This window comes from Catharus ustulatus, chromosome 1 (genome assembly GCF_009819885.2).
Source record: "Catharus ustulatus isolate bCatUst1 chromosome 1, bCatUst1.pri.v2, whole genome shotgun sequence".
Lineage (NCBI taxonomy): Eukaryota > Metazoa > Chordata > Aves > Passeriformes > Turdidae > Catharus > Catharus ustulatus.
The window spans coordinates 59,034,194-59,059,122 of record NC_046221.1 but is presented as its reverse complement, the minus strand read 5'-3'; the positions used below and the strand labels follow the sequence as shown (position 1 = coordinate 59,059,122).

General features: G+C 42.7%; 1 protein-coding gene across 3 annotated transcripts in view; it reads left to right on the top strand.

The window, feature by feature from the left end:
- Window positions 1-24,929, top strand: part of PDE1C (phosphodiesterase 1C) — a 255,859-nt gene that overhangs the window by 38,296 nt on the left and 192,634 nt on the right. The gene's annotated exons all lie outside the window — the stretch shown is intronic.

The window sequence follows — 24,929 nt, the reverse complement described above, 5'->3', positions numbered from 1 at the left end:
GCATACAATGGATTTGTGACTGAAATGTGAAAATTGGTGTGCCCAGAAAAAGCAAAGTGAGTGGCAGAATTGATTTTTTCAAAATATTTTTTGAGCTTATTTTTTGGTTGTTGAAAATTTGTACTCTACTTTTCTTTTGTCTTAAACATACATGTATTTAAAATAATGTTCCTTGAATCTGTGAAACTTATTTAACTCTTCATAGAATTATTATTTTGAAAGTACTTGATAGAGTCATTGTATTAGATAGCAATTTCAGGTATTTGTTCATATTTCATGATGGTTAAAAGCATGATAACATGAAGTGAGTTTATGCCAGTCTGTATAAATAATCCTGTAATTTCATATTGGATTTTAACTCTAATATTCACATTTAGATGATTCAGGACAAGGGTTTCAGAACCTGGATCCTCTGATGTCCTATGGTTTTTAATGATTTAACAACTTTGTATCTCTGATATTTAAAATCTGTAATTTCAAGAGATCTAAGTATTCGTCACTTTTACTTCTGATAACAGTATATGGGTAGTAGCATTCCTTACATTGCCATTGTCAAGATAATTTTAAACATTTAATGCAGCAAAATAGTGTCGCAGCATTTCAAGTGGTATAGCATAATAAGGACCGATTTAACAAAACAGTTTTACTAATATAGGTTAAAAGGCTTTATAAACATTACAGAACCTTTGTATTTTGACAATTTGTATTCAATGACATAACAGTGATAGCTACGGTAAGCCAGACTTCTATGCAGTGTTTTATTTTATTATTTATCCAATCAGTGTGTAACTGAAAGTGTTGCCAAATGACAGCTAATACCCTAAAAACATGCACTGTGACCATCTTTTTATCACTAGCTACAAGTAGCCATGAGGACAGGAATCTAGGATGTCAGTTTTTGTTCTGTTGTTCAGTTCAAGAATGAAATCAGAAATAAGTTTATGTTAAGTTAGAGTCAAATGTAGTCAAAGTCTGTAGGTGAAAATAATTTCAGGAATGGATAATCTGATTTGTCCATGAAAATAGCAGAAATTTAGAGATCAGTTTTTTAGCTTAGTACTTGCAAGTATTTAATTGAATTCAGAAACTGATGGGTGCAATGTTTCCTTTCTAGCATGGAGGAAGATGTTATCACATCAGTTCAGGCAAATGCAGCAGCAGAAAATTAAAAATACAATGTCAGTTTTTTTCTTTCTTCAGGTGCTATAGACAAGCACCTGAAGTAAGGTAGAGTGGCATCATTCCATACTGTCATTCACTGTATTTTCAGTTCCTGTTTCCATAGTACTTTAATTTGAAGTATACATACAGAAATAATGGCATTTTCATGACATATAAGTAACAGTTGTTTATTCACTTGCCCCTTGTCAATGCAGGAGCAAGTTTACTCACCATGTTAACCTATCAACCATTGCTTTATTTAGCATATTAGGCTATCAACCAGAATTTGTAGATAATTTATGTACTTACAGATTTGCAGTTGTCACACTTCACATTTCCCCCAGTTTTCCTTTTTAAAAAACTTTTGGCACAGGGCATAGCCATTTGTATACTTTTAAGTGATCTCCTCTGAATACTTCCCAAATTTTGACATGGATATTGTTCAAGAAAGCAAAGAAATGGTCAATGAACAAATCAGAGAAAGAAAGAATTGTCCTGTTAGTTTTTATTTAATGGAAGACATATTTTTTTAACTCAACATTAAATACCAAACCTTTTCTCATTTCAGTTTTTAAAAATAGTTTTGCTGTAGCCCAAATAGCATAAATTTATTGTTCTCTGACATTGTGTGGATGATGGAACACATCCAGCCTCCAGATCACCATCCTGCTATTCAGATGCCAGAATCTGTGATCAGTTGTGAAACACAAACACAGGCAACTTTCTGCATGTGTTTTTGTGGCATTTGCAAGGCACCTACTGCTATGTGTTATTCTCTTATATTTTGCCGCTGACATAAGATTGCTGCAGAAATGATTCATAGGTATGCAAAAAAAGTTAATTATTTGTCATGTTGTTGACTTATTACACCGAATTTTTATGACGTTATGAGTCAAAATCAGACACTTTGCTCAATCTTCAGTGGTCTGGACTTGGATAGAATTCAAACTGCAAAAGAAGGCTGTGGTCAACAGCTTTCTGAAGCCTTTTGTAGAAGTGTTCAAGTCCGAATGAAAATGGAAATAATTTTGACTTTCAAGATTTTCCTTTGTTTTAATGAAAGTTTACAGTTCTGAACAAAAATCTGTGTGTAACCATAACCCAGTTTAAATCTGTGAATGACTCCTAGGCAAATAATGACAAGGGGAAATTTGACAGAAATTGGCCCAAATTCATGCAATTTATAATTTTTTTTCTTTCTTTCATTTTTTTTTTTTTTTTAATTCCAGGAAAGCTTCTTGGCTTCATTAAGATATTTTTCAAGATTTTCAGTCTTTGAAGCGGAAAGGTGTCATTGTTATCCTTAGACCTTTCAAGCATGGGATGCTCAGCTGAGCAGTACTAATAGAGGAGTGTAGTGTTTTTGGAGTCTGTTATTAATAAAAATGCACCAACAAGGCAATTCAGGAGAATTTGATTGTATTTGACATTTGGAAAAAAAAATGCAGGAGGGAAAAATAATCCTTAGATGAATCATTCTGATTTAGATAAATGGTTCTCATTCCACTTACCAAAATGCATAATAAGTGGATTAAATATCAGTCCAAGTAAGTGCAAAGTAATGGACAAAATGTGATGTCTACCTGCTGTGTTATTTCTACCTCTTAATGATCAGTAAATGATCCAGCTGTTTTACCACATGTGTTGCAGTATTTAGCAACGGTAGTGGAGAGATGACCATAGAGAGATGTGGTAAAGCTATGGTAGGTTCCTATTTAAAAGAAAGTGACCGAATGTTAGTGTGCAATTTGTGGTCATTTCAAGAAAGACTGCTTTTAAATTTAATATAGACTGGAAACAGATATGCCATGAGGGGCAGATTCATGCTTAAAATCCTCTGCTTCTAAGAATATAAGTGAAATGTGAGAACAGGTAGCTCTTAAACTGTATTTTGTTCTGTCCACTCTAAGTTAGGAATAAGAAAATGTCCATCAGACTTCTAAAAGAGAAGTCAGATTGTGTTGTCTGATTTTCTGAATAGTAAAATGAACTTGGGATATACTTTAGCTCTTGGGACGATATAGCTTTTTTTTCTCATTTGTATCAAGGTGCTACTGCATTATTTTTAACTTGATGGCAATTTTGTTGCTGAACTGACAGGTTGAAAAAATGTATCCTCTAATTAAATTACCTCCAGTTCGCCATGAGCAGAACTGAAGTTTGTTGAGGAAACCATCTTAATTGTTGCTCATTTCTGATTTTGTTTGGTCTTAGAGATCTTTGTTGTGTTGGAGGTCTTGGTTTCAGGACAGTGTGACAAAGCAGCCATAGATCTCCTCCTCTTTTGAGTTCTTTGCATGTTGATGCAGCTCCTCAAATCTTGTCCAGAGGCAGACAGCCGCATAACTTGCTAGATGAGCAAAAAAGATAACCTTAAAGGTGTTTTCTACATCTCTTGTAATCTTCTAATATTTTTAAAAAGGGATTTGAATGTCAGATAAAGAAAGAGGACTAGAAGCAATGAGTATGTGTAGACTTTGTATAGTTTATTTCAATACCATAGTCTTTAAACAGAACAAGATGGTTTGTCAAAGTCAGGGCAGATAAAATGTCTATAAAACAAACTTCCTAATTTGTTGTTACTTTCTGTACAAACAAACCAGTAGTTTATAATGCACTAACACTACTCAAATTGATGAATGCTGAAACCCTGTAGCATAGAAGCAGCAGTGTTTTGGAATTATCATATTTGCAAATGGGTATCTGCAAGTGCTGCAAAAGAAAAAATAACAGAGAAAATGTAGGGTGTGACTGATGCATGGTTGTCTCACTATTCTGCAGAGCAGGGTAGACTGTGACTTCTGTGTCCTGAGCAGTGTAATTCCTCTGGGAATGTCCACCCAGGAGACGTGATGTGGATGTGCAGAGCCCTGAGCTGTCCTGGGATTTGTGGAGTGTTACGGTTGCAAGGCAGCAGGAGCATTTATTTCCTGTAGTATGATGCACAGACTGCATGCTGTAATTTCAAAAACATGATACGAAATTATAAATTTTTACAGGGAGCAAATCTGTCCAAGGAAGTACAATAGTTTCACGAATACAAGCCACATAATTTTGACTAAAATTTTGCTCCCAATCCGGAAACGCGACTAATACTCAGGAGTGGCTAATATGTGAATAATTTTCTGACATTTCCACCCCCAGAAGTGGAAACGGAGGTGCTGAGTCGAGCATCTTGCCAGTAAAAGCCCGCATTTCGCGATTGTTACAAATTGTTACTCTGTTGCGCCGCGGGTGGAGCCTGGCTCCCTGCAGGCAGCACGCGGGGCGGGGAGAGAGGCGGGAGAGCTCTCTCCTTCCCTCCTCTGCCGCAGCCCGGGGCAGAGACGGGGGGGCCCTGTGCCGCCATCCCCACGGCCTGGGGGGTAAACAGAGGGCTCCTGCCCCCGCCTGCCGCGGCAGGAGCAGGCAGGCTCTGTCCCCGCCCGCCGCCGTGGGAGCTGGGAAACTCCGTTCCTGCCCGCCGCCACCACCATGGTAGCGGGGAAGCTCCGTCCCCGCCCGCCGCCGCTGCAACAGGAGCAGGCAGGCTCCATCCCTGCCTGCCACCGCGGGTGCGGGGGGGGCTCCATACCTACCTGCCACCACGGGGCAGCGCTGGGCTGGGGCAAGCAAGTCCAGTGGCAGCGGCAGCCAGCCCCGAGCGGCCCCGCCGAGCGGCAGCGCCGAGCTGGGCCACCTGGTCCCGTCGGCAGCCCTGAGCGGGCCGAACCTGCACAGCCTTAGCTGAACCAGTAAACCCTGCCATGCCGCAGTTCTGTTACTAATTGGCAACTTTGTTGCACGCGGGTCCTCGCTGCGAACGACAGAGCGGCTTATACTCAGGTGCGGCTTATTTATGGACAAAGAACGAAATATTTGCCAACACCCAGAGATGCGGCTTATAGTCCGTGTGGCTTGTATTCGTGAAATTACTGTATTCTGTTCATTGTCCTTTCAGGCAATAATGGGGCAAAGGAGCTGGTCTTCATAACCATACATGCTAAGTGGGTTTTCCTTTAGGCCTATGGAAGGATGCGCCTTAGTATTTTTCTATTTGTGTGTTTTTCCATCCAATGTGAAATTTCAGTCATGTTAAAGCATCCTTTAAACTTCTCTGGGAATGTAAATATGTTTACCTGGGCACATGTTGCACACCTTGGGACATAGTGCTTGGTGCAAGAGTGAAAGACCTGTGATGTAAATGAGCATCACAATGTTTTGGAGTTGCATATACGACTGAACTGCTCTAAAATTTAGAGCTCATGTTTAAAAATGGAAATAATGAGTACAGTAATTTCACGACTATAAGGCGCACCCTTTTGACTAAAATTTCCCCCTGAACCCGGAAGTGCGCCTTATAGTCCGGTGCACCTTATATAAAGTACAAAGTTGTGAAATTTGCCAACCCGGAAGTGTGAGCCTGCAACAGTCCACAACCAAGCAGAGCCTGCCCGGCGGCAGCATCAGGCCAGCGCCGGGCCATGGCGAGCCCGGCAGCATCGGGGCAGTGGCGGCACAGGGGGAAAGCTGGCAGCGGCAGAGCAGCCCAGGCCTGGGGGGAAAGCGTGGTGGTGCAACCCGGGTGGGGTTGAAAAACCGGTGACATCGGGGCAGCGGCGGCCCAGCGTGAGCCCGCCGGCATCGGGCCAGTGGCTGCGTGGGGCGGTCCTGCTGGCATTGGGGCAGTGGTCGCTCGGCGGGGGGAAGCACAGTGGTGCAGCCCGGGCGGGGTGGCAAAGCCGCCGGCATCGGGGCAGCAGCGGTCCGGCGCGGGCCCACCGGCATCAGGGAGATGGTCCCACAGTGGGGGGAAAAGTGCGGCGGCGCAGCCTGGGCGAGGGGGCAAAGCTGCTGGCATCGGGGCAGCAGTGGCCGAGCGGGGACCCACCGGCATCAGGGAGGTGGCCCCGCAGGGCGGGCTGTGAGAGTCGGTCCGAAGATTGCCTGATCCTGCCTCACAATCATCGTCAGTGACTGAGACCTTGCGACCCCCACCACTCGCTCCGGGCAGGAACCGCTGGGCCTTGCCAAGGCGGATGCTCTAATGGACTGGGTTTGGTTGTATGCTGTATCGTTACGGTGCACTGTGCCCTAGCAAGGTGCAGGTTGAACCGTACCTTCTGCAGCTGAATCAACAGGCCTCACTCACGATGGTCCATAAATCTCCCCACCTTTTGGCCAGTGGCCCCTCGCCTCGAAATGGACTATAAAATTATCACCCTCAGAAGAGACCTTTGGAGACTTCTTTCTCCCCATGGATGGAAGACATCACCGGATGACCTGAGGACTTCTCATCTGTTGGTAGCTATTCCCCCTATTCTCTCTCTCTCGCTCTCTCTCTGTCTCTCTGTCTCCCTGTCTGTCTTTCTCTCTCTCTCTCTGTCTCCCTCTCTCTCTGTCTCCCTGTCTGTCTTTCTCTCTCTCTCTCTCTCTGTCACCTTTTTATCTCTCTCCTTCTCCACATTACCCGTAAACTGAATTGTTGACCCTCAATAAATTGCTTTGCTGCTTGTTGCTGAACAAAACCTTAGTCTCTTGCTGTTGTCCTTTACACCCTGTGGTCGAACGAACCATCACGACTCCCGCTCAGGTTGTGCGGACCATGACATTAATTGGCGTAGTCAGCAGGATTTAAAGTTTTTAAAGTTATTAGAAATGCCTCCGCCCAAATTAACGTGCAAATGAGACCATGTGTCAAAGTCAATAGTACCGATTTTATTTGATATTAAATAGCAGGGTGGGGAGAGAGAGAGAGAATGAAAAGAAAGAAAGAAAGAAAGAAAGAAAGAGAAAGAAAGAAATAGAGAAGAGGTGGGGAGACAGAAAGAGAATGTCAGAGACACATTAAAGAAAATATCACCACTCCATGGATCCCAGTGGTGTTCCATTGATGCTTTCCAGCTGGTCTTCTTGTAGTCTTGGTCCCTCAAAAACCATAGAATACAATGGATTAAGATATGCCCAGGCCAGGTACCCTGGGAATGCCCAGATACCTCCCCTGGGGGAGTGTAGTTTGACAGTCTCTTACAGTAAACTCTGGATCTGTTACATCCCTTTGCATCACATGCAATGCTGTGGTGCAAGGCCTCAGGAGTGAGTCTGGGGAGTGCCTTGAGGGGGTCTTTGGTGGATTATGATACAGCTTAGCTGCCTCCCACATGACTGTCCTGTGGCCTGTGGGGCTGGGGTTTCACAGCTGGGCTGGTTTGTGTACGGGAAGATGGATATTCAGTGCCTGTGACCAGAGGTTACACCACACCCCCAAAGCCTCCTCCTCCCCCCTTGGTTGGTGGAAGTCTGTGTAAACTTGGCCTCTGGGGGCTGTAGTGTCCCCCACACCAAATCCAGCCAGGGATGATTTTCTGCTGCACTTGGCTTTCTTATGGATGCATTCCTTTTCCTCAGCTTTATTTGTTTCTCCTTAGACCTGAGATGATTGTCCCCTTTATCTTATCTGGGTAGCTAATCTCACAGTCCAAGGTTCGAGTCAGGCATCTTCAAGGAGGGGTAGGCTTCTGTGGTTGTCTTCATACAGGTTTTACTATAATGGGCAAAACTCCTTCATAAGAATGTTTAAGGCATGAAACATTTCAGTCTCTGACACACAAGTGTAAGGAAAAAATATAAAACAAGTTGCAAGTTAATCTATTAGCACTTCATTGTGTAGTAAATAAATCACTGATCTACTTGTGCTGATTCACATTTATCTATTGTTAATGTACAGAACCTCACACTCTTCAGAGTGCATGCAAGATGGTCACCCTTTCATGCTGTATCACAGTATAATCTTTGCATTAGTTACACAGCAGTAATTTGAAATAACTTTCTGGATAGGTGAAAGCAGCATTGGAATCTAATATTTCTCGTGTCATCTTCTCTGGAAAGAAACTATATAAGGTGAGTTACAGTGAAGCTTATACTCAGCTGAGTGAGTAGGTGTTATACTTGTTTTCTCACATTGAGATGTGTTTCCTCAGCTGTGAAATAAATAACTGATCATTTAAAAGGAAGACAGGCATATGTGTTTTATAATCTGAGATGTGCAGTTACAGGACAGGAAGTTCCATGCTGGTGGGTAGCAGTATACTGACAAAATACAGCACGAATTTCCAATAATAGTTCAGCTAACTTTATGACTAGAACACTTCCTTTCAACAATTACAATTTGGGATTCTGAAGGGAAAAAAGACTGTCATGCAGAGTGAAGTATTTTCAATGCAAAATTACATGCAAATGTTTTTCCATTGGTGGGAGGGTTACAAGAAGACTTGTTGGCATTTACTACTTTCCTGATGATTTATTCTGGAAAAACAAACAAAACCCAGTTAAGACAAAACGTCTTCTAAGAGGATCCTCTAACAGACTAATAGACTCATCTTTATCAAGTATGTATAAATGAAGAAAGGACTGTTAAGTACTCATCTCAAAAGAAGAATGCTCTAAGCTGCAGATATTTTTAAACAGTTAATATAAGTGGAAGTTCTTGCTTTTGAAGAGAATATTCCAATTTCAGAAGGCAAGTCCTCTTCTATTTTCTTTTTCACATAGCAAATTCACCGTATCATGTATGTCTTAGTCTCATATTTGTCTATGCTTTGGATAGACAATGCAGCATTCATCTTGGATGCATGAAATGAGGCTTGCGTCATACCTTGTTGGCACAGGTATCCCACAAATTCCATACTCTATGTGTGCAGGTACCATGGGAATCATACAATTAGCTAGGGTCTGACTAGTTAATGTTGACAGTGAGACAGCATTCAAAGAAAGCTGTAATGAAAATTTGCTCTAATAAGTTACTTCACATGGACATGCATTTCTGAATGAGCAAGTATTGATAAGCAATACAAGTACAGTGATTTAATGAGTATAAGGTGCACCGGTGTATAAGGCGCACTTTTTTTTTGCAGCGAGGATCCGCGTGCAACAAAGTAAAGAGTTTGTAATGGAATCGTGTGATCACAGGGTTTACTGGCTTGGCTCGGGGCCAGGCGGACTCGGCTCGCTCGGGGCTGCCACTGGGGCCGGCCGCCACTCGGTGCTGCCGCTTGGGGCTGGGCACTGCCACCGCTCTGTGGGGCAGGGGTCCACTGCCACTTAGCGGGGCCAGGTGCCTCTGCCGCTCGGTGGGGCTGGGGGCCGCTGCTGCTTCGCAGGGCAGGCTGGCTGGCTGGTGCTGCCACTGCCGCTGATGCTCGGCGGGGCCGGCCAGCCAGCCCATGGTGCCGCTGCTGCTCTGCAGCCTGCTCAGGGCCAGGTGGGCTTGGCTTGGCTCAGGGCTGCTGTGGGCTCACACTTCCGTGTTAACAAATTTCCAACTTTGGCCATATATAAGGCGCTCCGGGGTGTAAGGTGCACTTCCAGGTTCGGACCGAAATTTTAGTCAAAAGGGTGTGCCTTATACGCGTGAAGTTAATGTAACTAGGACTGTGTATAATGAAAGTCCCTTTATGTACAGACTTAGTTGCATATATGCCTGTTAGCACCTATGCACGGAGTAATCCTAACAGAGCATGAGCTAAAGCAGTCTATTTTTATACTTTTTTTAAATCACAAAACTTGTTTTTGTTAATTCATCAAGATTTTGATTACTGAAATTTCACAACTATAAGGCGCACTGGATTATAAGGCGCACTTCCGAGTGCCGGCAAATTACTGAACTTTGTCCATATATAAGGCACACAGAACTATAAGGCTCACTTTTTTTTTGCGGTGAGGATCCACACGCAACAAAGTAACGAATTAATAATGGAATCGTGTGATCGCGGGGTTTACTGGCAGGTGCTCAAGTTGAAAACATTTTTCACAGAATGGTGTAGCCTTTAAATGCAGCCCCAGGCACCCTCCCCATGCATGGTCCCTGGTACTCCTGCCCGCCCCTGGTGCTGGCTGGCGCAGCTGGTGAGGCGCAGCTTGCGCTGCGACTCACGGCTTGCACTTCTGGGTTGGCTTGGGGTGGTCATGGCTCCCGTAGCATGGGGCTCCTGCGGCCTCCTGCTCCTGCCCTCCTCATGCAGCGGCTGCTGGCTGGGGCTGCCTGCGGCCACCCTCTCCTGCACCCCCTGCGCGGTTCCTGCCGGCCACGGCCATCCTCTCCCACCCCGCCTCGTGACTCGGCTTGCAGCTTGCACTTCCGGGTTGGCAAATTTCCGAACTTTGTCCATATATAAGGCGAACCGGATTATAAGACGCACTTCCAGTTTTCGAGCAAAATTTTAGTCACAAGGGTTCGCCTTATAGCCATGAAATTACTGTAATTTTAGGAGTTAGGATCTCTAAATTGCATAGATTTTTAAGCTAAAGAGAGCAAGGTAAATCTATGAATATTTACCTTCAATAACCTAGTAATACCATCTACATCACACTCCATGATATCCAATTTAATTATGAAACCTCTTTTATGGAGGCTGCATAACATCTTGCCTTAAAGACAGTTTCACAAAAATAGGATCAGTTTAGGAATACTGATGATGATTTTTAGAGGATGTCAATAATGTTTTGCTAACTGAAGGAGACATGCAAGACCATGCTGTGAAATATCATTCATGAGGATATTGTGAGTGTACAAAGTGAAATAGCTCTGTAGTCTCTGGGCAACCTCAAGTAGTGTCTGTAGGTGTGATGGTTTCACTCTGGCTGAAGGCCAGGTGCCCATCTTTAACATTCCCCTTCTCAATGGAGCAGGAGAGAGACAATATAACAAAAGATTAATGAGCTGAGATAAGTATAGGGAGGGGTCATTCATTGATAGCTTTCATGAACAAAACAGACCCTACCTGAACAAATTGATCTTATTTATTACCATTCAAAATCAGAGCATGAGAATGAGAAGAAAAAACAAATCTTAAAACCAGCTTTCCCCCAGTCTTCCCTCCTTCCATCTTAACTTTATTCCCAATTCTCTATGTCCTTCTCCACAATAGTGCACATGGGAAAAGTTTCTACCAGCTTCTCAGAGAAGCTGCCCCTATAGATCCCTCACTACAACAGCTTTGCCACATGAACTCAGTAGAGTAGATCTAGTCAGTTTTTACATAAGTGTAAAAGCAATCTTACCTCACGTAAATTATAGGGATGCTTATTTTAGTTTGCATAAACAGTGAATACATAATGCAGTTAGTGGTAAGACATAAGTGCGATATTGTTTCTTGGAAAATGCAGAATGAAAATAGCTTTGCTGCTATTTCATTGCAAGTTTCTTTGACCTGTGAATCAATCCCTTGATCCACAAGACAGCTCTAGAGTAAATCACTGGAATTAAGCTTTTTCACTTTTCCCCTAGTCCTGTTTAGAGCAAAAGGTATTTTATACATACATGCATACATACATACATACACACACATACACAGAAGTATAGTTACCATTTTTATAAGGATGCTTCAGTCTTGAGTCTATTAAAAAAATTGATCTCATTTTGGGAACAAAGCTTGGATCAGTTCTTGGGCCAAACGACATCTGTCTGGCATTATATAAAATCAGTTGAAAACAAAATACTTTATGTATTTATCCACTATAAGATGTCAGGGTTTAAAATCAGCCACGGGGTACATGAACCAGAATGAGTAGAATTACAATAAAGATGTTCTGTGGTAACTCTACTGGTATAAGACATAGTTATATCCATTTAGCAGTGCAGTTTTTCTTTCTTAAAAAAGATGCTGTTGTCTCATAATGGTAGGAATCCTAGTTATATAACGGCCCAACATTTTTAAACTTGTGGCAAAGGTCTGCTAGTGCCAATACTTAATCTACAAGCAATACTTGGTGTGTGTTGGTACACCAGTGTGCAGTGGACAGTGCTGACAGCACCCTTCTTCTTAAGCAGAGAATTGGGCTGCTTATCTTTGCACCTGTTTTGTCTGAGACATTTTTAGAGGAAACACATTTCAAAGTGTAGTGCTGTGCTTGGATATGCTGGAGAAGTATGTTATGGCTTTTCCTTCCTTTATAAAGAGAAACAGGTGGCAGTGCAGGGCAGAGTGCTGTGCATAGGGTAGGTGTGTAAACGGGGTGATGTGACAATGGGCCTTCTGGCTGCATGCTCCACCCCAAAATCTAGCCCTATTCACAGGGCTCCAGATGCCAGTGTAGGAGCACAGCATGGAGGCTGCAATTCTTGTTCCCTTGAGCTTCTGATGCACTGCTAAACAACATCCTTTGCTGGTCTCTTAGATCCCCTCTGTAAGCCTCATGTCTCTCACACATCCTCTTCCAGACTGCTTCACAGAGGGGAAGCCTTCCCATCCTTCTCCTCCCAGAAGGCAGAAAGGGAGTGATAATATAGACAATAGTCACTAAATGTAGACTTGCCCAGGGAGTAATCATCTCACATGCCTTTGCAACTCCCCTTGTCTGACATCCCCTTCTTCTTCCCTGCTTCCAGGGTCCCACACTCCTCAGCTCAAAAATCTCATCCTCTTCCACCTCCAGCTCCTGGCATAGATTTACAATATTTATCTACCAACTGTACTTATAAAAAAATCATTCAGAAAACACCCCAGTAGCTTAAAAGAGAGGATCAGAATGAGCAAGATGGACCACTGTAGACTTTCTCAAACCCTTGTTTTTTTATTTGAAAAAGATTGTGGTGATAGATGTGTCAGACTCTGAAGAGGAATATCGCTGCTATGGAAGAAGGTGTTTCAGAAGTATGAGGCAACATTTGGAGGAGGCCAGGGTAAAAGATTATGACCAAAGGTGTATCTTTTGTATGGTGTACCTGAGTATGGAGACCTCTCTGGCATTGTATTTATCACAGGATCACTTACTGTTTTGTTTCCAGTCTTCATGCTTTTAGAGGAATAGGAAACCAGTGGTACTTTGGCTTACATTTCACATCTTGATTTCTTCTTTTACTTCTTTCGTATCATCTGCACAAAGAAAGTGCAGTCTAGGTTTAAACAGGGGCTGTTTTTCTTCTGGAGTCTGATGTAATTCTTCTTAAACAGATATTGTGGTTTAACTTTAGCCAACTATCAAGCAATATGCAGCTGCTCACTTATTCCCCCACCAGCAGGATCACAGAGATAATTGTAAAGGTAAAAAACTAGAAAACATGTGGGTTGAGACAAAGATAGCTTAATAGGGAAAGTAAAAGCCATGCCCACAAGCAAAGAAAATACTGAAGAATTAGTTCACTGCTTCCCATGGGCAGGCAGATATTCAGCTCTTTCCAGGAAAGCAGGCATAATGGTGTGTTACTTGGAAAGACAAATTCCTTCACTCTAAACATTGCTCCTTCCTCCTTCCCTCCACCTTTATATACTGAGCATGATGCCATGTGGTATTAAATATCCCTTTGGTCAGTTTGGGTCACCTGTTCTGGCTGTGTCTTCTCCCATGCTTCCACAACTTCCTTACCATCTCTATATTATCCACACTGTCTTCAGCACCACTATGAAAACAATTAATTTTATCCCATCCAAAACCAGCACAAGAGACCAAAAGGATTTTGTCCAGCTTTTGTATTAGCATTCATGGTTCAAAATTTGAAAATATGTGACCACACAACAGGCTCCAGGGTTCGACATGAGAAAAAAGTTTGTCTGAAAATCAAGTTTCCTTTACAGTGCAGGAATCCATTTTGCTTTTGACTGTTGTGGGAACTGGAAAGCTAGAAACTTGCCTGGCAGTAAACTGATTTTGGGCTAGATTTCTTCACTCTTGCACTGAACACCTTATTTCAGCTTACTGCTCACATAGGATGCTCGGGTGATGATGTTCTGTCCAGTGGAGGAGCCAGAACCATCCCTTCTGGGGCTCCTTGAGCTATTGCTTTATTTGTAAAGAAGCATTTTCATTCCCATTTGCTATTTTCTTTGTGGAATTTACTTGTTAAAAGTGAAGCAAGGGATGCTTTGCAGAAAACAGATTAACAGGGAGAATATTTATCTTCCTGTCATCCTTGGGAATCCATTTCCCATAGTGTTACAATTCTTTGTTTTCTCTGGCTGGAGAAATGGTATTATTATATTTAAGATAAATGCTGGGATGACATGTCCATTAAATAAAATTTACATAGAATGTCTTAATATAAACTGTTTTTTACCCAAGAAAATCAGATGTACTTTCTGAAAAACAGTGTGGTTGCAGAGGATTTCATTTATTCCTAATAGAACTAAGTAAGCTTTCAGCCTAAAGTTTTGTCAAAATTAATAGCACTTCTCTAAAATAAAATATTTTCATGTTAGCAAGAATGAACAGAGGCAGATAAAGAACACTATTCCCAAATGAAATCATAGTTAATTTTCAGGTAGGCATACTGAATTTGGTAAAGTTAGAAATATTCCTGCATAACTGGGTTAGTATCTTTCTTATTACTTCTGGATCACTTGCTATGCCACCAGATTGGTAACAATAGGTATTTTCTGCCCTTGGGATATCAGTGCTGGAAGAATGACTGTGGAGAAATTCTAAGGCTTCTGGATCCATTCCTGGGATCACTGTACAAAAAACATTTTCCAAAATTTATCCATTTAAACCCACCAAGTCTGAGTTTTAAAAAAATCCTTAAAAATACCTATCAGATGTGGTAACATCTGATAAATGTAGTAGGGATTAAAAAAGAAAACTTTACTCTCTTACACACATTTTAATGACATTTCCTTATTTGTAACAAGTGAACTCATGTCTTAAATGGGACCACCTGTGCTTTCAAAGGAAACTGTACCACATGGACTGTCTTTTTTGTCTTTCTGTGACTTTGTAATGATGTAATACAACACAAATCTGTTTTATCTCAGTGGCATCTTCCCTAGCTAACTTGCCCAAGTAAACAACAAACACATTATCTGAGGCACCACATGTTTGCTTGAGATTCCTCCAGTACTTACTGAAGCCAAGAGGACATTTGAAAGATGAGCTGAGGTTTCCAGCTCTGAATTTTTTGCCCTGGCATTATTTGCTGTTCAATATGAAAAAAACCTCTTTATAGGCTGCCATGCATAAAGAAATGTTTGCACAATTTCAAAATACTGGGACTGATCACAGGGCAGTGCAGAAATTTCAGTTCATTGGTAGGACTTTCTTGATTACTTTTTAGCTCCTTTGAGCTTCATAAAGGGACTGGGAAAAAAATTATTTGTTGAACCTCTTCCCATGTATTTTAAAGGTCTTGAGGACACGGTGCAAACTACTTGGTCAATCTTGTGCCAAACCTCAGCTGCTTTCCACCTCAGCTCAGCTTCAGCCCTGTCAGCATTAGATAAACTCCCATAGGGGAGATGCATGAAGCCAGAAATTTCTGCAAGGGGAGGGGGATTAAAAACCTCTTGGAGTTCTGTACCATCCTCGATGTTTGGGGATGCATAAGCAAGTCCAGACATCTCCCACCTCCTTTTTGTTTCACATAGTCATTGTAGGCACCCACATAGGCTCCTTCAGCTAGGTACATACCTCAGAGACTAGTTTTTCCTTCCCTTCTCAGGGGGCACTTTGTGTCTTACCTTCTCTGACTTTTGTAATGAAATCATAGCTGTCTTTATTGCTTCTTGCCTTGATATCAAAGCTTTGGCAGTGGAGGGACTGTTGTGAAAACGGCATCTGTTTACCACATAGTGAGCCTCATGTAAACACCTCAGGAGATTAGATGAGAATGGTACATGTGACTGCTGTGTTTACTCCACCTGAGCAGAGCCTCAGGCATTCCAATTCCTTTACATGAGGCTGGCAGGCTGTGCTGGGATGCTTGTGTTCCTTTCCAGTGACTAGGCCCTATAGTTTCTGTAATCTAAGGGCCATATTTCTAGAACATGAATAAACCTCATCTACACAAGTGATGTGTGCTTGACATAAATAGTTACTAATGTGAAAATACAATGCAGTTCTCTTAAAGATGCCCCAATCAGCATTCAGTAGAGGTGATGTTAGTCCCTCACTTGGTAATAGCCATGTGAAGGCTTATGAAAAGTACTATGCTGTAGAAAAGAGTATGAAGAAAAGGCAAGAAATATTAAGAAAGAATGAGAGGTTGATACTGGAGAAAGGTTCAACAACTTAACTTTCTGCAGAGAAAGGAGATAAAAACCAAAGACAGCCTGGTTTACATTACCTTTTTATCTGAAGCAATGGTAGATGTTACAGGTTAGCATGGTCTCCTCTTATTACACCAGTTTGCCTTGCCTCCTGATTTGCAGCTATCCATGTATGATTTAGGACTGATGCAGTCTGAAGGAAACAGGCTTGTTGTCACAGTTTTAATGCATTTAGCAGCCACTATAGTTAGTAGGACTAGAGACTGGTACAGAACTAACACAGAGGCCCCCATGGCAAATCATCTGCTACCCCATCTGTCTGCCCAAGACTTAGTGACACATTAGGGTCCTGGGGCCTTGTGGCTGCATTTCAAGCTTCAAAGCTCATTAACTTGGCAATTAGTGGAAAATGGTTTGGTATCTTGCGGGCCCTGCCTAGTATATTCTGGGCTGGGATTTGAGGTTTTTTTTCAAGAGTCTAGCCAATGATTGACCAACTGTGTCTGCAATTATATGCCTCTGTTAACTAGCTTCCTTCTCAGCTGAGAACAGTTATGTAACATGTTTGAATTTTGTAGTGTCATTGAAAATATCATCTCTCACTTCAAAAAGTAATACAAGTCTTGCAAGGAGGGATATGCAGTGATGGGAATTGCAGAGGCAAGAGAGAGAGAAAAATGCTCATACTTAAGATACTGGTAGGAAGGATGTTTAGGTAAATATTTCAATTTCAAGCTTTTGTTCTGTCTGCTTTTCATGCTGTATGTAAGCACCAGGCTATTATGATTTAACATGCTCTTGCAGAAAAAATCTTAGGTCATCTTGTGAGTAATCTCTAAATTTTATTTCTACCTATTGCTTCCAGGAATGGAAGAAGGAGGGACCTACAATCTTCAAATTCTTGTGTGCTGTGCTGGCTTTGTCCTGTGTGCCTTTTTGCTTCTGCTTAAAACAGTACACAAGAGTTATTTTTTCCCCCCAAATATTGTATATATTAAATTATACGCATTGTGATATCTTCCTGGTGTTACAGAATATACTTCTGTCTCCTTATCATGCAACAAATTAATAGACTTATAAGGCTAAAAAATAATTTCTTATATAGCTCTAAAGTAATATAGAAATGAAAGCATCTCAAAATTTATGAGGAAAATGATTGCTTCAAGTGGTGTGTCAAATGCAGTATGATTACCAGTGCAATACATTTGTGGGAAAACTATGTTTTTGATAAAGAGCGAAATGGAATCTTACCAAGGTATCAGTTATAAATTTATTGGTAAAGTGGTGAGACCAATCTGTGCTTTGCTTTTATTACTTTGCTTATATTACTGGGAAGTACCATTTGGTTTACTTGACAGATAAGGTAACTGAGGAGAAAATAAAAAGATACTTTGAAATAAATTCTAAGTTATAATAAATTCTAAGTTATTTTACTACCTCTTATGAAATTATCCATCTGTGCTTGTTTTCTTAAAGATGCCTGTATGATTAAAAAAGGCCATACGGGGACTTCATGTCAGAACTGGGATTAAAGTTCAGAACGAATACTGAACAGGTTTTTTGAGGTGAACAACCTGCACTTAGATGCAGACTTTGTCAGTCTTAAGCTACTCACAAATTTAGTTTTGAATCTCATAAAACTGTTAGGGCAAATATGTATGAGGAAAAGCCAAAAGGAAGCAAGCATTTAATAATTGTCAGTATCAAATTTAATTCTCCGTATCTCCTCACCCAGCTCGATTGTGTCACCTCCCTAATTTCCTCCTATATGTCCAAATTTGCCAAATCAGCCCACCAACCAGAAGTGACAGTCTGCAGTAGGAAAAGGAGAATGAGTCCTTATATTGGTGGTCAGAGCACATGCCTGGAACAGAGTGACACATGGCTTTAGGGCTCTGCTCCAAGGATTATTCAGGTATTTCTCACAAAGCAGAATAACCGCAATGGGAGAGACTGAGGAAAAGATACTCCTGAGGCAGGCATGAGCTCTCTTTCAAGGTGCTAGACTTGGTTCAAATCCCTGTATGGAGTGAGGAAGTACAAATGGAAAAGAGGCCTTACATTGATCAAAATAAGCTGCTCACCCCATTCCCCACAGCAGCAAGTTTAAAGGGCAAGGAGAGAACAGAGGTAATTGCACCCTTTTCTTCCTTGTTTTGCAGTCTGCACATTCATTTCAATGAGTCCTCCACTTTTTTTTCCCAACTAAGAAAAGCTTTTATTACTTTGGACAAGCCATCTTGATCTTCAGTGGAAATAAAATCAAATCACTGATATGTCAAGACTATCAGCTAGTAATGCTTTCTTCTTGAAAGTCATCTTCTTCCTTTGTGTTAACTTCTTTCCAGACAACATCATACAGTCATAGAATGTCCTGAGTTGGAAGGGACCCACAATCAAAGTCCAATTCCTGCCCTGGACAGGACAGCCCAAAAATCATACCACATACCTGAGAGCACTGTCTAAAAGCTTCTTGAATTCTGGCAGGCATAGTGCTGTGACCACTTCCCTGGGGAACTTATTCTAGTGCCCAACCACCCTCTGGGCAAAGAATCTTTTCCTACTATATCACCTAAACCTCCCCTACACAGCTTTGTGCCATTCTCTTGGGTCTTGTCACTGGTAATGAGAGAGAAGAGATCAGTGCTTACCACTGCACTTCACCTCAACTCAATGGTGAGGATGTGTCTGATGGACCCCAGGATACAATTGGCCCTCCTGGCTGCCAGGGCACTGCTGAATCATATTAAACTTGATGCTGGCCAGGACCCTTTTCAGCAATGCTTCTCTCCATCCCTCCAATCCAGAGTTGCCGTATCCCAGGTACAGAATCTGGCACTTGTCTTTTTTAAACTTCATATAGTTGATGATTGCTCAGCCCTCTAATTGGTCAAGGTTTTTCTGCAGGGTCTCGCTGCCTTTGAGGCAGTAAATAGGTTCTCCCAATTAATTATCTTCATCAAACTTAGTATCCCTTCAAGTCCTGTCTCCAAGTAATTTATGAAGATGTTTAAAAGAACTGGGCCTAAGATAGAGCCCTGTGGAACCCTTCTATGACTGGTCATCAGCCTAGTGTAGCCTCATTCATGCTTTGTGCCTGACCACAGGCCAGTTGCTTAAATATGACATTTTTACCCAGCTGTGTGCTGGGCATTTTGTCTGGAAGCATCCTATGAGAGACTGTATCAAAAACCTTACTGAAATCCAAAAAGATTACATATACTGACTTTCCTTGATCAACTAGCTGGATTACCTAGTAGATGTAGAGTGCTCCATATACTCTTAAAAATACAGCTATCACTCACACTTTCCCCCTTCTAAATGTTATTACAGTTAGAGGATATATGCTGCTCATTTTTTCTACAAATTTTTTACACATAGTCACAGCAAACTATGAAATATAAATACTTCTGTTATGAACTGAAACTTGTTAAAGAAACAAGCAAAATCCTCTTCATGATCATAGAGGTTCTTTTACCAGCCTTGATTTTTAGGAGGTGGAGGTAATTTGCAGCAATATCTGATTACTGCAGGAAATACAGGTCATCATATTTAATGATCTGGAGCTATAGATGTATTACAGCTTCCATCTGTCACTTTTGATTAATATAGAGCACTGAAATGGAATGGAAATAAAGAGCAATGTAATCAAGGACATCTGGGGTATGGGAGGAATTGGGAACTGCTACCATCCACCATGGTTGCTGTGCACTTGTCAGGATGACTTTGGCACTGTTTCTTAAGCAGGACAGTTTGGAGTTATGTTGACATGTGGTGCTAAAATATCATATTGCTCCAAACATCTAGATCTTCTACCTCAAGTACACTGACATGCTCAAGACCATTTTTCAGCAACTATGAATCAACTAAGGAAGCTGAAGAGTGGCAGGAGAGTGGCAGAGGGCATTTGATTCCAGGACCATTGCTGTACTGGAACAGAAATTCGATTATCTGTAACTGCAATAAAAACTATCTGTACCAGTCAGCATTCACCCACTGTGTCATACTAGAGTTAGATTTATGTTTTTCATGTCTGTCCAAAATTTGTACTATGAGGGCCTCATGACAGAGGCCCTCAGCTGCTGTCTTGGGTCCCTGATGCAGTGAAAGACAGTCTCTTAAGCACTGAAGAACAGTGGCCCAACCTCAAACAGCTCTGGCTTCATGCTGTGGAGAGATGTTAAAAAATTCACTCTGAAACTGTTTTGAATTATGAAATGAATCTTCTTGGTTTGCTACAGCTCTGTCACTTGGAAAAAAAAATTGGAAGAAAACCAGAGGGGAGCCTCCACCCATGTTGCCTCAGCTCTGCCTCCCTGCAAGAGCAAAAGGGGAACAGAAAGAGTCAAGAGGCAAGAGAGAGCTCTGCCTGCTTGTCCTTAAAAAGCCTGGGCAACTTGCAGCCCCGTGGATGTGTTTCTTCTAGCTGTACTTCTGGGTCTTAAAGAGACTGTAACAATTTTGGGCACAGATAGATACAGAATACAAAAACATTTTGGGTTACCCAGGACTGCAATTTAGCCAATTCAGTACCTGTAAAAGGTATTTCTTTTGTGACCACAGTTGGAAAAGCATCATCATCTCCTTCATACTGCTATTCAGTTTTAAGGTCTGAACTTTTCTATATCCAATCGCTCTAAGAGCTTTTTGGCTTCTTTTATTTCTTTTTGAAGGTAAAGACACTCATCATGGACTGCCTTAGAATTCATTGCTTACAGATGCTCAAGTAGAGCTGTTCTGAGTCTCTCTGAGTGGCACTAATGCTCCTCAGATTGATCTCATAGTCCGTTGACTACATCCCGCAAAGAGTGTATATAACCTCTGCCTCCTTGCTGGTTCTTTGTGATTTTTCCTTTACAGCAGCAATTGCAACCCCAAGTATAGCACAGACAATGATTTTATCTTTCCTTTTTGCATTTTTCCTTTGGCCCACATGTACTAATGCAATCAGCTGTCACCTGTTCATTATCTTAATTAATGTCCACTCCAAGATCAGAAGGACAATTATCAAACTTCTCCAGGAGAAAAAGCAAAACATTAGCCTTACCCTGGTCATCTTGGGTAACCACTTTTTTTTTAATATGCCTCAGAGGGAGACATTTGGTCCCCACCAGGCAGGAGAAACAACAGTAAAAGTTTGGTCAACCATCCTCAGAGGAGGACAACACTTGCTGTGTGGGAAGAAGAACTCTAAAAGTTCGGTTCTGTTTGCTAAGTGGCACTTTGGGTCAGAGAATGGTATCCTGTCCATAACACCGATTAAAATGTTGCAGTTTGATAGATGTTAAAGTCCTCTGCTCAAATTAAGGGGCAAAAGAGACTAAATGTGGGTTCAGAAATTTTGACTTTATTTTGCAAAATTAATTGTATAAAGGAGAGAGGGAAGGGGAGAGACAGAATGGAGGGAGGGAAGCAGGAAGGGAAGAAAGGAGGGAAAGAGGAAAGGAGGGAGGGAGAAGGAGAGAGATAGTGCAAGAAGAAGATAACACCACAGATCCAGTAGAGTCCCAGTGGTCCTTCAGTGCCCTGGACTTCTTGGTGGTGGGGTCCCTCAGATTCAGTCCCTGATTCATTTTTATTTGCATGAAGAGTGAAGTTAGAAGTGACTTTCAGTTCCTTATTAACATGGGAGGCAAGAGTAGTAGAAGCTTTCAGTTCTTCATGTAGCCTGCTAGGTGAACGTAGGAGTGGTTTTGCTGTAGTGCATGCTTGGGATTTAATTTGGAGGTCATCAGAGGTCTGCTGTGGGGATCATGCAATGGAATGTTGAGGTGAAAAGTATCAGCTTTGGTCCTGCTAATGCAAACTCAGAACTGAACAGTTTAATTTCATGTAAGTGATATAACGCAGTGTAAACACGTCCTAAAAGATAGCTTGTGATCTGAGGAAGAAATTGCCACTCTACAGAAATCCATATATACCTGAGAAAACATGTACAGTATTTCCCTTTACTATTCTGCACTGTAGATTCTTTATGCTAGATTTTCATGCTAGGACTGTTTCTAGTATTCCACCCTCTCTTTTCTGTATAATACCAAGTCCTTGCTGTTCACATTCAGGGATGTATAGGCTATTCACAGTGATATTACTGTAGCATCCACTTTTAAAAATTTGCTCATGTGCTTCAGGATCATGTGTGAATTTTACTATGTGTTTTCTGCATCTCCCTGCTTGAGGTCCTCACTGGTAATGGGTGAAGTAGCAATATAATCTTAGCATTGGGACTTTACCCTTAAGGCTTGACATGATACCAAAACTTCCAAGGGTCAATGCTAGCTTTGTGTCCTATTGCCTGTAGTATTTGGTGCAGTCCAGTTTGTTCTGCACCCTGTGTTCTGAGTCTTCTTCATCTACACCTTGAAGACCTGTGCTCATCTGAATTATGGAGCAAAAAAGTTGGAGAGAGTTTAGGCTTTGCCTTCCCACCCATTCCCTCTCTCCTGCTGAGGAGGTGCTTGGAGAAAGAGCTGATGCTACAACCTGAGATCATTCACCTGAAATTGTGCTAGAGACATCTGGGACAATACAGGAGAAGTTGGTCCTGCTCTGCATTCATGAGCAGCAGTGCCCATGAAGGGTCTGCTTCCCTTCCGCTCCAGCAGGACTAAGTCTAGTCCTTACCCACAGATTGCATAGCTGTTATTGAGCCCTTCCCAGGGTCATGAGAGAAGCAGAAACCTAGACAAGCCTCAGATGTTGACAACAGTTTAAGTTAAATGAATCACTCTTTTCCACAAGTGCTAAGGATGGCACATCAAGTCTGTTTATAAAAGTGAATTATTTATTAAACAGACGAGATAACAGATAAAAATCTTATTCAGAATTACTTACTACAAAGTATAAAACTAAAGAACTACTAGCAGATTACAGCATAACCTACAACACTGCACTATATCAAGGTAACTATAGTTAGGCTGCCAAAAGGAATAATATTGATTAGGAGTCGAATGTAACTTACCAGTGAAATGACGATAATGTACAGAGATTCCTTCACTTCACCCCTGGAAAGTAACTGCAAAGAAGGCATCCCTACTCATGGGAAAAGCTCATGCATTTCCAGGAAAATGTATAGAAAATTTCTTCTTTGTGAAAGTTTGGTGTGGCTTTTATAGTTTGTAAAGTGAATGTTTGTCAGTCAGAAATCCAATTTATCTTTCCAGATCTCACTTCAACAGCAAGATGTTTATTGGTTGTGGAGGTTCCAGACCAGTGTTAATCGCATGGCACCAAAGTAACTCACTACAGGACTGCTTGTCCTGTTTGAGTTATCTGACTGGTTAACAAGAGAAGCTCTTGTTAAGAGTGATGAGATGCTGCTATACCCAGGCTTTTGGTAGTAGCATACACAGTGGCACTTTTTTAGACAGAAAAGTGTGAGAGGCTCTTTGCCATCTGCCAGAGCAAGTGGGATCATTGAATATAATAGCAGCTTTTCCTTTCTTAAAGAAAAATAAAATGTGGCAAAGAAAAACTAAATTTGCAAAGTAAGTGATGGGGACTTCCTAATTTATTTAAAAAAAAAAAATCCAACATTGTCTGAGGTTATTTTTATTAACAAATTGATATTGTTCTGCAGTTGCCTGAGTTCCTGAAAGGGATTTGGGTTCCTTCATTGCTCTGCTCTTTCCCCACACCACATTCTGTGAGTGAACTGCTTATTCCTTTGATGTAGTATGTCAATACTTGTCAGTGTAACAGTGAAGCTGAGAGCCCTATAGTCTTGAACCTGCAAATACAGTAAATTCATGAATACAAGCCGCACTGAGTATAAGCCGCATCTCTGGGTGTTGGCAAATATTTCGGTTTTTGTCCATAAATAAGCCGCACCCGAATATAAGCCGCTTTGTCGTTCGCAGCGAGGACCCGCGTGCAATTAGTAACAGAACCGCGGGAGGGCGGGGTTTACTGGCTGAGCTAAGGCTGTGCAGGCTCGGCCCGCTAGGGGCTGGTGACGGGGCCAGGTGGCCCAGCCCGGTGCTGCCGCTCGGGGCTGGCCGCCGCTGCCACTGGGCTCGGTCACCCCAGGTCGGCGCTGCCCCGCGGTGGCAGGCAGGGACGGAGCTTCCCCCGCTCCTACGGCAGCGGCGGCGGGCAGGGACGAAGCTTTCCCGCGCCCGTGGCGCCGGCGGCGGGTGCGGACAAAGCACCCCGCCTCCTCCCCGAGCCATGGCAATGGCTGCGCGGGGCTCCCGTCAGCTCCCAGAACCGCGGCAATGGCGGCGCCCCCCCCCCCCCGGTCCTCCCCGAGCCGTGGTAATGGCGGTACAGGGCCCCCGTCAGCTCCCGGAGCCGCGGCAATGGCGGCGCCCCCCCCCCCCCGGTCCTCCCCGAGCCGCGGTAATGGCGGTACAGGGCCCCCGTCGGCTCCCCGAGCCGCGGCAATGGCGGCGCAGGGCCCCCGTTGGCTCCCCGAGCCGCGGCAATGATGGCGGGGGCCCCCCCTCTCCTCCCCGGGCCGCGGCAATGGCGGTGCAGGGCCCCCGTCGGCTCCCCGAACCGCGGCAATGGCGACGCGCACCCCAACCCGTCCTCCCCTGGGCTGCGGCAGAGGAGGGAAGAAGAGAGCTCTCCCGCCTCTCTCCCCATCCCCCCGTGCTGCCTGCAGGGAGCCAGGGCAACACAGTAACACTGTAACAATCGCGGAATGCCGGCTTTTACTGGCAGGTGCTTGGCTCGGCGCCCTGGCTGGCACGTCTGGGGTTGTAAATGTCAGAAAATTATTCACATATTAGCTGCCCCCGACTATTAGCCGCACTTCCGGGTTTCCACCAAAATTTTTGTCAAATTGCTGCGGCTTGTATTCGTGAAATTACT